Source organism: Myxine glutinosa, chromosome 7 (assembly GCF_964187855.1).
Source record: "Myxine glutinosa chromosome 7, kmMyxGlut1.1, whole genome shotgun sequence".
Lineage (NCBI taxonomy): Eukaryota > Metazoa > Chordata > Myxini > Myxiniformes > Myxinidae > Myxine > Myxine glutinosa.
The window spans coordinates 67,358,110-67,370,549 of NC_136267.1; positions in this window are offsets into that span (position 1 = coordinate 67,358,110).

A 12,440-nucleotide genomic window follows, 5' to 3' on the forward strand; every position below is an offset into this window, starting at 1 on the left:
CTATCTACTGTATATCCAAATCAATTTTAAACCTATCCACTGTACATCAAATTCAATTGTAAACCTATCTACTGTATATCCAATTCAATTTTAAACCTATCTACTGTATATTCAATTCAATTTAAAACCTATATACTGTATATTCAATTCAATTTATAAACTTATCTACTGTATATCCAATTCAATTTTAAACCTATCTACTGTATATTCAATTCAATTTTAAACCTATCTACTGCATATCCAATTCAATTTTAAACCTATCTACTGCAAATCCAATTCAATTTTAAACCTATCTACTGTGTATTCAATTCAAATTTAAACGTATCTACTGCATATCCAGTTCAATTTTAAACTTATATAATGAATATACAATTCAATTTTAAACCTATCTACTGTATATTCAATTCAATTTTAAACCTAACGACTGTATATCCAATTCAATTTTAAACCTATCGACTGTATATCCAATTCAATTTTAAACCTATGTACTGTATATCCAATCCAATTTTAAACCTATCTACTGTATATCCAATTCAATTTTAAACCTATCTACTGTATATACAATTCAATTTTAAACCTATCTACTGTATACCCAATTCAATTTTAAACCTATCTACTGTATATCCAATTCAATTTTAACTCTATCTACTGTATATCCAATTCAATTTTAAACCTATCTGCTGTATATTCAATTCACTTTTAAACCTATCGCCTGCATATCCAATTCAATTTTAAACGTATCTACTGTGTATCCATTTAAATTTTAAACCTATCTACTGTATATCCAATTCAATTTTAAACCTATCTCCTGTATATTCAATTCAATTTTAAACCTATCTCCTGTATATCCAATTCAATTTTAAACCGATCTACTGTATATCCAATTCAATTTTAAACCTATCTACTGTATATTCAATTCAATTTTAAACCTATCTACAGTATATTCAATTCAATTTTAAACCTGTCTCCAGTATATTCAATTCAATTTTAAACCTATCTACTGTATATCCAATTCAATTTTAAACCTATCTCCTGTATATCCAATTCAATTTTAAACCTATCTACTATATATCCAATTCAATTTTAAACCTATCTACTATATATCCAATTCAATTTTAAACCGATCTACTGTATATTCAATTCAATTTTAAACCTATCTACTGTATATTCAATTCAATTTTAAACCTATCTACAGTATATTCAATTCAATTTTAAACCTGTCTGCAGTATATTCAATTCAATTTTAAACCTATCTACTGTATTTCCAATTCAATTTTAAACCTATCTACTGTATATTCAATTCAATATTAAACCTATCCACTGCATATTCAATTCAATTTTAAACCTATCGACTGTATATTCAATTCAATTTTAAACCTATCTACTATATATCCAATTCAATTTTAAACCTATCTACTGCATATCCAATTCAATTTTAAACCTATCTACTGCAAATCCAATTCAATTTTAAACCTATCTACTGTGTATTCAATTCAAATTTAAACGTATCTACTGCATATCCAGTTCAATTTTAAACTTATATAATGAATATACAATTCAATTTTAAACCTATCTACTGTATATTCAATTCAATTTTAAACCTAACGACTGTATATCCAATTCAATTTTAAACCTATCGACTGTATATCCAATTCAATTTTAAACCTATGTACTGTATATCCAATCCAATTTTAAACCTATCTACTGTATATCCAATTCAATTTTAAACCTATCTACTGTATATCCAATTCAATTTTAAACCTATCTACTGTATATCCAATTCAATTTTAAACCTATCTACTGTATATCCAATTCAATTTTAAACCTATCTACTCTATATCCAATTCAATTTTAAACCTATCTGCTGTATATTCAATTCACTTTTAAACCTATCGCCTGCATATCCAATTCAATTTTAAACGTATCTACTGTGTATCCATTTAAATTTTAAACCTATCTACTGTATATCCAATTCAATTTTAAACCTATCTCCTGTATATTCAATTCAATTTTAAACCTATCTCCTGTATATCCAATTCAATTTTAATCCTATCTCCTGTATATCCAATTCAATTTTAAACCTATCTACTGTATATTCAATTCAATTTTAAACCTGTCTCCAGTATATTCAATTCAATTTTAAACCTATCTACTGTATATCCAATTCAATTTTAAACCTATCTCCTGTATATCCAATTCAATTTTAAACCTATCTACTATATATCCAATTCAATTTTAAACCTCTCTACTATATATCCAATTCAATTTTAAACCGATCTACTGTATATTCAATTCAATTTTAAACCTATCTACTGTATATTCAATTCAATTTTAAACCTATCTACAGTATATTCAATTCAATTTTAAACCTGTCTGCAGTATATTCAATTCAATTTTAAACCTATCTACTGTATTTCCAATTCAATTTTAAACCTATCTACTGTATATTCAATTCAATATTAAACCTATCCACTGCATATTCAATTTTAAACCTATCGACTGTATATTCAATTCAATTTTAAACCTATCGACTGTATATCCAATTCAATTTTAAACCTATCGACTTTATATCCAATTCAATTTTAAACCTATTTACTCTATATTCAATTCAATTTTAAACCTATCTACTGTATATCCAAATCAATTTTAAACCTATCCACTGTACATCAAATTCAATTTTAAACCTATCGACTGTATATCCAATTCAATTTTAAACCTATCTACTGTATATTCAATTCAATTTTAAACCTATCTACTATATATGCAATTCAATTTTAAACCTATCTACTGCAAATCCAATTCAATTTTAAACCTATCTACTGTGTATTCAATTCAATATTAAACCTATTCACTGCATACTCAATTCAATTTTAAACGTATCTACTGTATATCCAATTCAATTTTAAACCTATCTACTGTATATCCAATTACATTTTAAACCTATCTACTGCATATTCAATTCAATTTAAAACCTATATACTGTATATTCAATTCAATTAAAAAACTTATCTACTGTATATCCAATTCCATTTTGAACCTATCTACTGTATATTTAATTTAATTTTAAACCTAACGACTGTATATCCAATTCAATTTTAAACCTCTCGACTGTATATCCAATTCAATTTTAAACCTATGTACTGTATATCCAATTCAATTTTTAACCTATCTACTGTATATCCAATTCAATTTTAAACATATCTACTGTATATCCAATTCAATTTTAAACCTATCTACTGTATATTCAATTCAACTTTAAACCTATCGACTGCATATCCAATTCAATTTTAAACCTATCTACTCTATATCCAATTCAATTTTAAACGTATCTACTGTGTATCCATTTCAATTTTAAACCTATCTACTGTATATCCAATTCAATTTTTAAAATATCTACTGTATATTCAATTCAATTTTAAACCTATCTACTATATATCCCATTCAATTTTAAACGTATCTACTGTATATCCAATTCAATTTTAAACCTATCTACTGTATATTCAATTCAATTTTAAACCTATCCACTGTATATTCAATTCAATTTTAAACCTGTCTACAGTATATTCAGTTCAATTTTAAACCTATCTACTGTACATCCAATTCAATTTTAAACCTATCTACTGCATATTCAATTCCATTTTAAACCTATCTACTGTATATTCAATTCAATTTTAAACCTATCTACTGTATATTGAATTCAATTTTAAACATATCTACTGTATATTCCATTCAATTTTAAACCTATCTACTGTTTATCCAATTCAATTTTAAACCTATCTACTGTATATCCAATTCAATTTTAAACCTATCTACTGTCTCTGTCATGGCCATCTTCCCAATTCCATACATTAACAATTTGTGAAATATCTTGGCCTTGCTACTGCCCAACAATCCCCTTTTTGTCCCCCGTCGCACCGCGGAGCGAAAGGGGGACTATGGTTTTCCCCTCCATCAATGTGTCCGTCCGTCCGTCCGTCCGTGCATGCGTGCATGCGTGCGTGTGTGTGTACGTGCGTGCATGCATGCATAAGCGAAGGACCGCATTCAAATTTGGTGTGTGGGTGCAACCCACGTCAAAATCCAAGATGGCGGCCGCCATGTAAGTCTGACGCCATGTATGTCTGAAACTTGTGAGCAGAATATCTTGAAAAATAAGCGGAGTACCAATTCTAATCTGGTGTGTGGGTGTATCGAGGCATAAGGAAGAATGCTATTGAAAATTGGGTCGCCACGTCAAAATTAAAGATGGCCACAACCATATATATGTCTGAACCTTGTGAGCAAAATATCTTGAAAAATAAACGAACTACTTACGTCTGATTTGGTGTGTGGGTGTATCTATGCATAGGGAAGAACGCTATTGAAAATTGGGTCGCCACGTCAAAATCCAAGATGGCCGCCGCCATGTATGTCTGAACCTTGTGAGCGAAATATCTTGAAAAATAAGCGAAATACCAACTTCTAATCTGGTGCGTGGGTGTATCTACGCATAAGGGAGAACGCTATTGAAAATTGGGTTGCCACGTCAAAATCCAAGATGGCCGCTTGCGTCTTCCACTTTGTCAACTCGCATCACTTCACCGACGGGGGACCTAGGCGTAACGCTTGTTCACTCTCAAACTTGTTCCTCTGGTCGTGTCACTGTCCAACCCGGTACAAAGCTTTCCTGGATCGTTTTTATCAATGGCCTTCATTTTTTTGATCTCCTTGTAATCTCCTCTTTTCAGAAGTAAAAAGTCCACTTTACTTCAGTCCACATATAATTTTCTATATAGTCCTGGAATACTCTTCGATGACAGATATCAGCTTTCTCAAATACAGAGGTCAAAACCGAACATGATAATTGAGATGTGGCCTCAATACCTTCCTGCATAATGTTTCCTCGACTAATTCATTCGCACATACAATTTATAGCTAATCACCTCAATTAAGTGAAAACCACATTTACAAAATTTGGTGCCCAAAGCCATAGATAGCATAACTACTCATTCCTTCCTGTGAATGGGTCAATGCAGCTGGATCAATGAACCATCATGACAATACTTGCATTTGCATGCATATAGTAAGTACTTATGGACAATTCGCACAACTACAAAAATGCGTGTCCCATAACTTTCGGAGGAATATATTGCGCAGGCATTAACTGACTAAAATATTGATTCATATGATTGTGTAGAACATGGGAATAATGCAGTTGTGCAAAGTTTGAGATGCAGAGCGTTTGTTAAAAAAAAATCATTCAAATAGCATCTAAAAATCCAATCTATACAAGTTGATTTTATGACATCAAAGTACCTCCTTAATGCGGTCACTTCTGCTTGGCAGGAAGGATGACCACTTCAGACAAGCTTCACTCTAATGAATTAGCAATCGATCGTAACATATTACAGAATTTGTTAGGATCGATTGGTAATTTATTACAATGAAGTATCCATGGGGTGTGCCACCAGAATAAGCACCAGATAAAACAAAGGAAAGAAGTACAGACAGAAGCAGGAACAGGATATTTGAGCAATCTGAACAAAGCATCAATGATAAGGCCTATAAAACATGTGCATTGGCATAAAGAAGCACACTGTGGGTCCTTTTAAGTCCTCAATGGGATTTTTACAGGATACTGTGGTGGTACCCGATTTGTCTTTGAGGTTAGTTTGGGTTCCATTCCCGGTGGAATAAGGAACATTTAACTGGCTGACACATCTGATAGTACTTGCTTCTGGATGTTAAAGATCACATATGATACCTTTCGTAAGAGTAGGACATTGTGTCCTGATATACTCGTGGCTACAAACTTTAAAATGATTCACTTGACTCAACCTCGTGCCAAAGGGGAGGGGTGAGGTGGATCCTGATCGACACACACATATATATATATATATATATATATATATATATATATATGCTTATTGTGTATACATGTACATGTATATGCACATGTATATATGTATATATATATATATATATATACCATATATATATATATATATATATATATATATATATATATATATATACATATATATATATATATATATATATATATATATATATATACATATATATATATACATATATATATATACATATATATATACATATATATATATACATATATATATACATATATATATACATATATATATATACATATATATATACATATATATATATATATATATATATATATATATATATATATATATATATATATATATACATATATATATATATAAGTTCAAAACACACCTGGTCACAAGTGTGCCGCACTGACCGGGTCCTCAGTCGAGGTCCTCAGCGTCATCCCGTTTCGCCCCTTCAACCTCGATACGGTCAGCTAAGGTGGGCCAGCAGGGGCACATACACATCCACATGCAGCAACTACACCTGGATGCGTACATACCCCCACCCCCAGCCAGTGCGAATGCAGACGACAATAACAAAATCGCCTCCACATCCACATCCAGCATCCACAGCACCAAACAAACATGGTGGAACACTCACACACCCACCTTTATACTTCCCTTTCTCCCATACCTGGCCATTTCACTCTCCTCCTCACATCCTTTTCCTGCTGAAGTACAACCCCAGGACATACAACACTGTGGCTTGCTACCTGGCTGTTTCTCCCGGCCGTCTTACGTGTCCCCTTTTCAAGGGCACTGCGTTGCTGTACCTCCTCCTCACCCACCTTACGCACACAACCCATCCGGCTCTTGTTATATGATATCACCTTTATCTATCAATATATATATATACGTATATATGCATTACATATTTAATTGACATGTGGGAAAATCACATGCCCAGGCCAGGTATCAAACCCAGGTCTTCTGGTGAACCTTACTAGTGCTCTGCCATCTGAGCTATCTGGGCGACCCTGAGCAAGCATGCAATTTTCCCACACATATAATTGCCACTCTCTTTCTGTTACTGCTTCCGGGGCATCCGCTCCCAACCATCGGAGCACCAATGGCCTGCTCATGAGAGGGTCTTCATATACAGTCACGTGAAAACGTAAGTACACCCCATGTAAAGTTTTCACTTTTGCAACATATTTCAACATACAGCTATTTGATCTTCATTTCAACAATATTGATAGATAAAGGTGATAAAATGTATGTAGTCCATTGCATATTTTAAATAAACATAAATGCAATTTTCGCATGTGGAAAAAGTATGTACACCTACCTCTACAGGCCTACATTTATCACTACTTCAAATACATAAAATAGAATCAGGTGCACCAGCTCAGGTGCAAATGATTAGAACATCGTTAGAGAGGATCTTGGAGGAACCTGTCTTATTTAAACCTCAGACATTTAGTTTGGTTTGTTCTTTGTTGTTGAAGTGTGCGGCGTCACTGTGCCAAGATCAAAAGAGCTTTCTGAGGCCTTCAGAAAGAAGGTTATAGATGCCTACGAGTCTGGGAAGGGATTTAAAAAGATCTCCAAACAATTTGAAATCAATCTTCGACTGTCCGGAAGATCATCTACAAGTGGAGAAGATTCCAAACAACTGCCAAGTTGTTCAGGCCAGGCGGCCCCAGCAAGTTCAGCCTGAGAGCAGACCGCAGATGCTGAAAGAATTCTCTAAGAAACCCAGAATGTCATCACGGGACCTACAGGTAGCTCTTGCGACTGTTGATGTCAAAGTGCACGAGTCTACCATTAGAAAGAGGCTGCACAAATTTTATCTACATGGGAGGTGTGCCAGAAGGAAACCTTTGCTGTCCAGAAAGAACATCGGGGCAAGACTAAAGTTTGCCAATGAACACCTCGGCAAAGAGCAGCACTTCTGGAACAACATGCTCTGGACAGATGAGTCAAAGGTAGAGCTATTTGGCCACAGTACCAGAAGACATGTTTGGCGAAAACCAAAGACAGCATTTGACCACACGAACCTGATACCAACTGTGAAGCATGGTGGTGGAAATATTATGGTTTGGGGCAGCTTTGCTGTATCAGGGCCTGGGCAGCTCACCATCATAGAATCCTCAAGCACCTTCTGGGACAATTAAGAATTCATAGTGGGTTCTATGATGGTGAGCTGCCCAGGCCCTGATGCAGCAAAGCTGCCCCAAACCATAATATTTCCACCACCATGCTTTACAGTTGGTATCAGGTTCTTGTGGTCAAATGCTGTCTTTGGTTTTCGCCAAACATGTCTTCTGGTACTGTGGCCAAATAGCTCTACCTTTGACTCATCTGTCCAGAGCACATTGTTCCAGAAGTGCTGGTCTTTGCCGAGGTGTTCATTGGCAAAGTTTAGTCTTGCCCTGATGTTCTTTCTGGACAGCAAAGGTTTCCTCCTGGCACACCTCCCATGTAGATCAAATTTGTGCAGCCTCTTTCTAATGGTAGACTCATGCACTTTGACATCAACAGTGGCAAGAGCTACCTGTAGGTCCCGTGATGACATTCTGGGGTTCTTAGAGACTTCTTTCAGCATCTTGCAGTCTGCTCTCGGGCTGAACTTGCTGGCCTGAGCAAGTTGGCAGTTGTTTGGAATCTTCCCCACTTGTAGATGATCTTCCGGTCAGTCGAATGATTGATTTAAAATTGTTTGGAGATCATTTTAAATCCCTTCCCAGACTCGTAGGCATCTATAACCTTCTTTCTGAAGGCCTCAGGGAGCTCTTTTGATCTAGGCATGGTGACGCCACACACTTCAACAACAAAGAGCAAACCAAACTAAATGTCTGAGATTTAAATAAGAAATGTTCCTCCAAGATCCTCTCTAACGATGTTCTAATCATTTGCACCTGAGCTGATGCACCTGATTCTAATTTATGTATTTGAAGTAGTGATAAATGTGGGGGTGTACTTACTTTTTCCACATGCGAAATTTGCGTTTATGTTTATTTAAAATATGCAATGGACTACAAAATGTAAATGTTTCATGATATTTGTTATATTATATCACCTTTATCTATCAATATTGTTGAAATGAAGATCAAATAGCTGTATGTTGAAATATGTTGTAAAAAGTGAAAACTTTACATGGGGTGTACTTAGTTTTTCACGTGACTGTATATATATCCAAATATATCTTCAGTTCTGCAGCTTTCAATAAGCGCACGTAATCACGTCACTGCCATGTACATACGCTCTGCCTGTCAAGCTCTCAAGAGAACCCTCTGACAGAGCAGAATTTTGATCTTCGTTCAGATACTGTCATAAGTGTCTGTAAAACTCACAGTTACCGACCTGGTTTCGCCCTTTTGGGGCTCATCAGGGCAACGCAGTGAGTCCTGCATACACTTATGACTCTGAAAACCTTTCGGTTATATACCAGTTACTATGCGATTTCATACCATCAGTGGTGAACCGCCATTAAGGTATCCCATCCAGCTATGCTGTACCTTAATGGGAGCGATAAGTACCATCTGCCACACGGCACATTATCTCTGGTATCCACTCATCATATGGAATCGCCTGGATGCAGCCGGGAGCAACCAATCCAAATATATCTTCAGTTCTCCAGCTTTCAATGAGCGCACGTAATGATGTCACTGCCATGTACATACGCTCTACCTGTCAAGCTCTCAAGAGAACCATCCGACTGAGCAGAATTTTGATCTTAGTTCAGATACTGTCATAAGTGTATGTAAAACTCAACTTAAACTGTAAACTCAACTAAACTTAATGCCTCAACGCATACTAACACTGGGAAGGAGACTATACTTCACATTTAATAAGAAATAACTGGCTAAAGCGAGGCTATATGTTGTGGTGCAACTAACTAAAAGGGGGGGTTGCCTTTATTCTCAAAACCACAACAATATATTTAAATTGTATTTATTAGTGATATATTTAATTGTGATTTATTAATAACGCGACAGTTACTATGTACTTACTTTTTCCACATGCGAAATTTGCATTTATGTTTATTTAAATTATACAATGGACTACAAAATGTAAATGTTTCATGATATTTGTTATATTATATCACCTTTATTTATCAATATTGTTGAAATGAAGATCAAATAGCTGTATGTTGAAATATGTTGAAAAAGTCAAAACTTTACATGGGGTGTACTTTTCACGTGACTGTAGATTCTTCACCATTGAGTGTTGGGGCTAAATCCGATATATAGCACGATATCTCAAAAAGTTATGGACGGATTCAGCCGAAACTTGGTCGACTGGTTTGGTGTGTGACAAGGACGAGTCGATTCAATTTTGGTGAAGATCCAGATACGAGAATTATTTAATTTATATGTGATTCTTCACCATTAAGTGATAATTTCACCATTCTTCACCATTACGTGATCTGGCTTGAATAAACTTGGGGGATGAGTTGGTTCGGCAACAAGAACAAGCCGATTAGATTTTGTTTCAGGTCTGAATCCAGTTCCGGCCTATCAGTGCGATATAAAATGTAAACTGTTCAGCCTGGTGGAGATATCGACTCTACCGAGTGCCGTTCTAGTTATTAATATAATTACCTTATTGTTGGAGTTGGTTTTTGTCATATATGTTGGGTACATATATTTATTACATGTGCACATATGGCAGAGTGTTTAACCTCTGCAAATGCTCCACACATTTATCTTCCATTACTACCTCCTTTTACTCACTCTTTTCCCAAACTTCCTTTCCTTCTATCCCGGCCCCTCTCAACTACCATTGCCCTCCTTTTTCTTCATAATCTTGCTTTTCTCACATGCTTGCATGTGAAAAGTACATGACTAGCCTGTATATGTCATATGAGTGCTTTTAGGGGCGGGGGACATCATGGACCAAATAGCCTTTTCCTGTGACAATTAAGGCCTGGTTAAATTGTAAGTTATCATCCAAAGAAGCCTCCCAGAATGGAGCATCTATACTTTACTTACTTGTCCCATCAAGCTTCCCACCCAGCCCATCAGGAATAGGGTTGACCTCTCGGTCAGGGTGCCTCAAGGAAATGCCATCATCACGTTCCCAAGTTTCATTACACATTGCCAAGAGACTTGTTTTTGTGCTCATGAAACTGTGAAATGATGGAAGTGCCTTCATCTTGTCTTCAAATGTGTGTTTATGAAACATTGTTAAAAGCAATGCTGTCTTCTTTTGCATCACCAATGTCCAGCAAAAATACTTTTTGAAGACATATTTCCCATAATGTTTTTATTTCCCATCATGATAATGTCCTATAATGTATAAATACTTTTTATTGACCTGGCTCAAACTTTGTGAGAAGATGATGATGTCGTGAAATTACAGTGGCATTCTATATATGAGAATAGTGAGTAATTTCGGTATAAATTAATTCCACGAAACAAGCTCGTCTGGATGTGAAATGTACTAAAACTTCACATTTGTCTCACATTCCTTGTTGTCGATTCTGGCTTGGTCAGCTTGAACCCTAAAACTTGTCTATTGTTTATTATTGATTGTAAAACTGTATTATTGTTTATATCATTGTTTATATTTTTATTATTTATATTATATATTATTTATTTGTATATATTATTTATATATATTATATATTATTTATATAATATATTATAATATATAAATTTATATTATATATTTATTATATATATAATATTATATATATAAATATATAGTATTTACATAATATTTATATTATATATCTGTATATATTATTTGTATATTATATATATATATAATATTATTGTTTATATTTTTATTATTTATATTATATATTATTTATTTGTATATATTATTTATATATATTATATATTATTTATATAATATATTATATTATATAAATTTATATTATATATTTATTATATATATAATATAATATATATATTGATATATATATATATATATATATATATATATATATATCTATATATATCTATATATATATATATATATATATATATATATATATATATATATATATATATATATATATATATATATATATACATACATATATATATATATCTATATATATACATACATATATTATTTACATAATATTTATATTATATTTCTGTATATATTATTTATATATTATATATAGATAATATTATTGTTTATATTTTTATTATATATATATATTTATATTATTGTTTATATTTATTATTGTTTATTATATTTAACTTTATTATATAAACTTTATTATTATATCGATTATTATTGTAAAACTTGTCTATTATTTAGCGGAGAACTATTATTATTCAACGGAGCTTCAGTTTCCTTGAGTAAAACCACGGCACCTGACCAGGTAAATTCCCCAAAAATGGTCATGTAGAAACTATGAAAGGAATTGCAGATCTTTTTTCCACCTGTTCAGAAAAAGCATTTGTTAATGTACATTTTGAACAAGCATTCAAAGCATTTCTTAGAAAATTAGCCGAAATTAAATCCAGAAGCAGCAGTCATAAACAGGAACAACAAAGTATTTCTGATATAATTTTGAGAAATGTGTAATGATAAAATGCTGAGATGTTGTTTCTTCAAAGCTCAGATCAATAATCC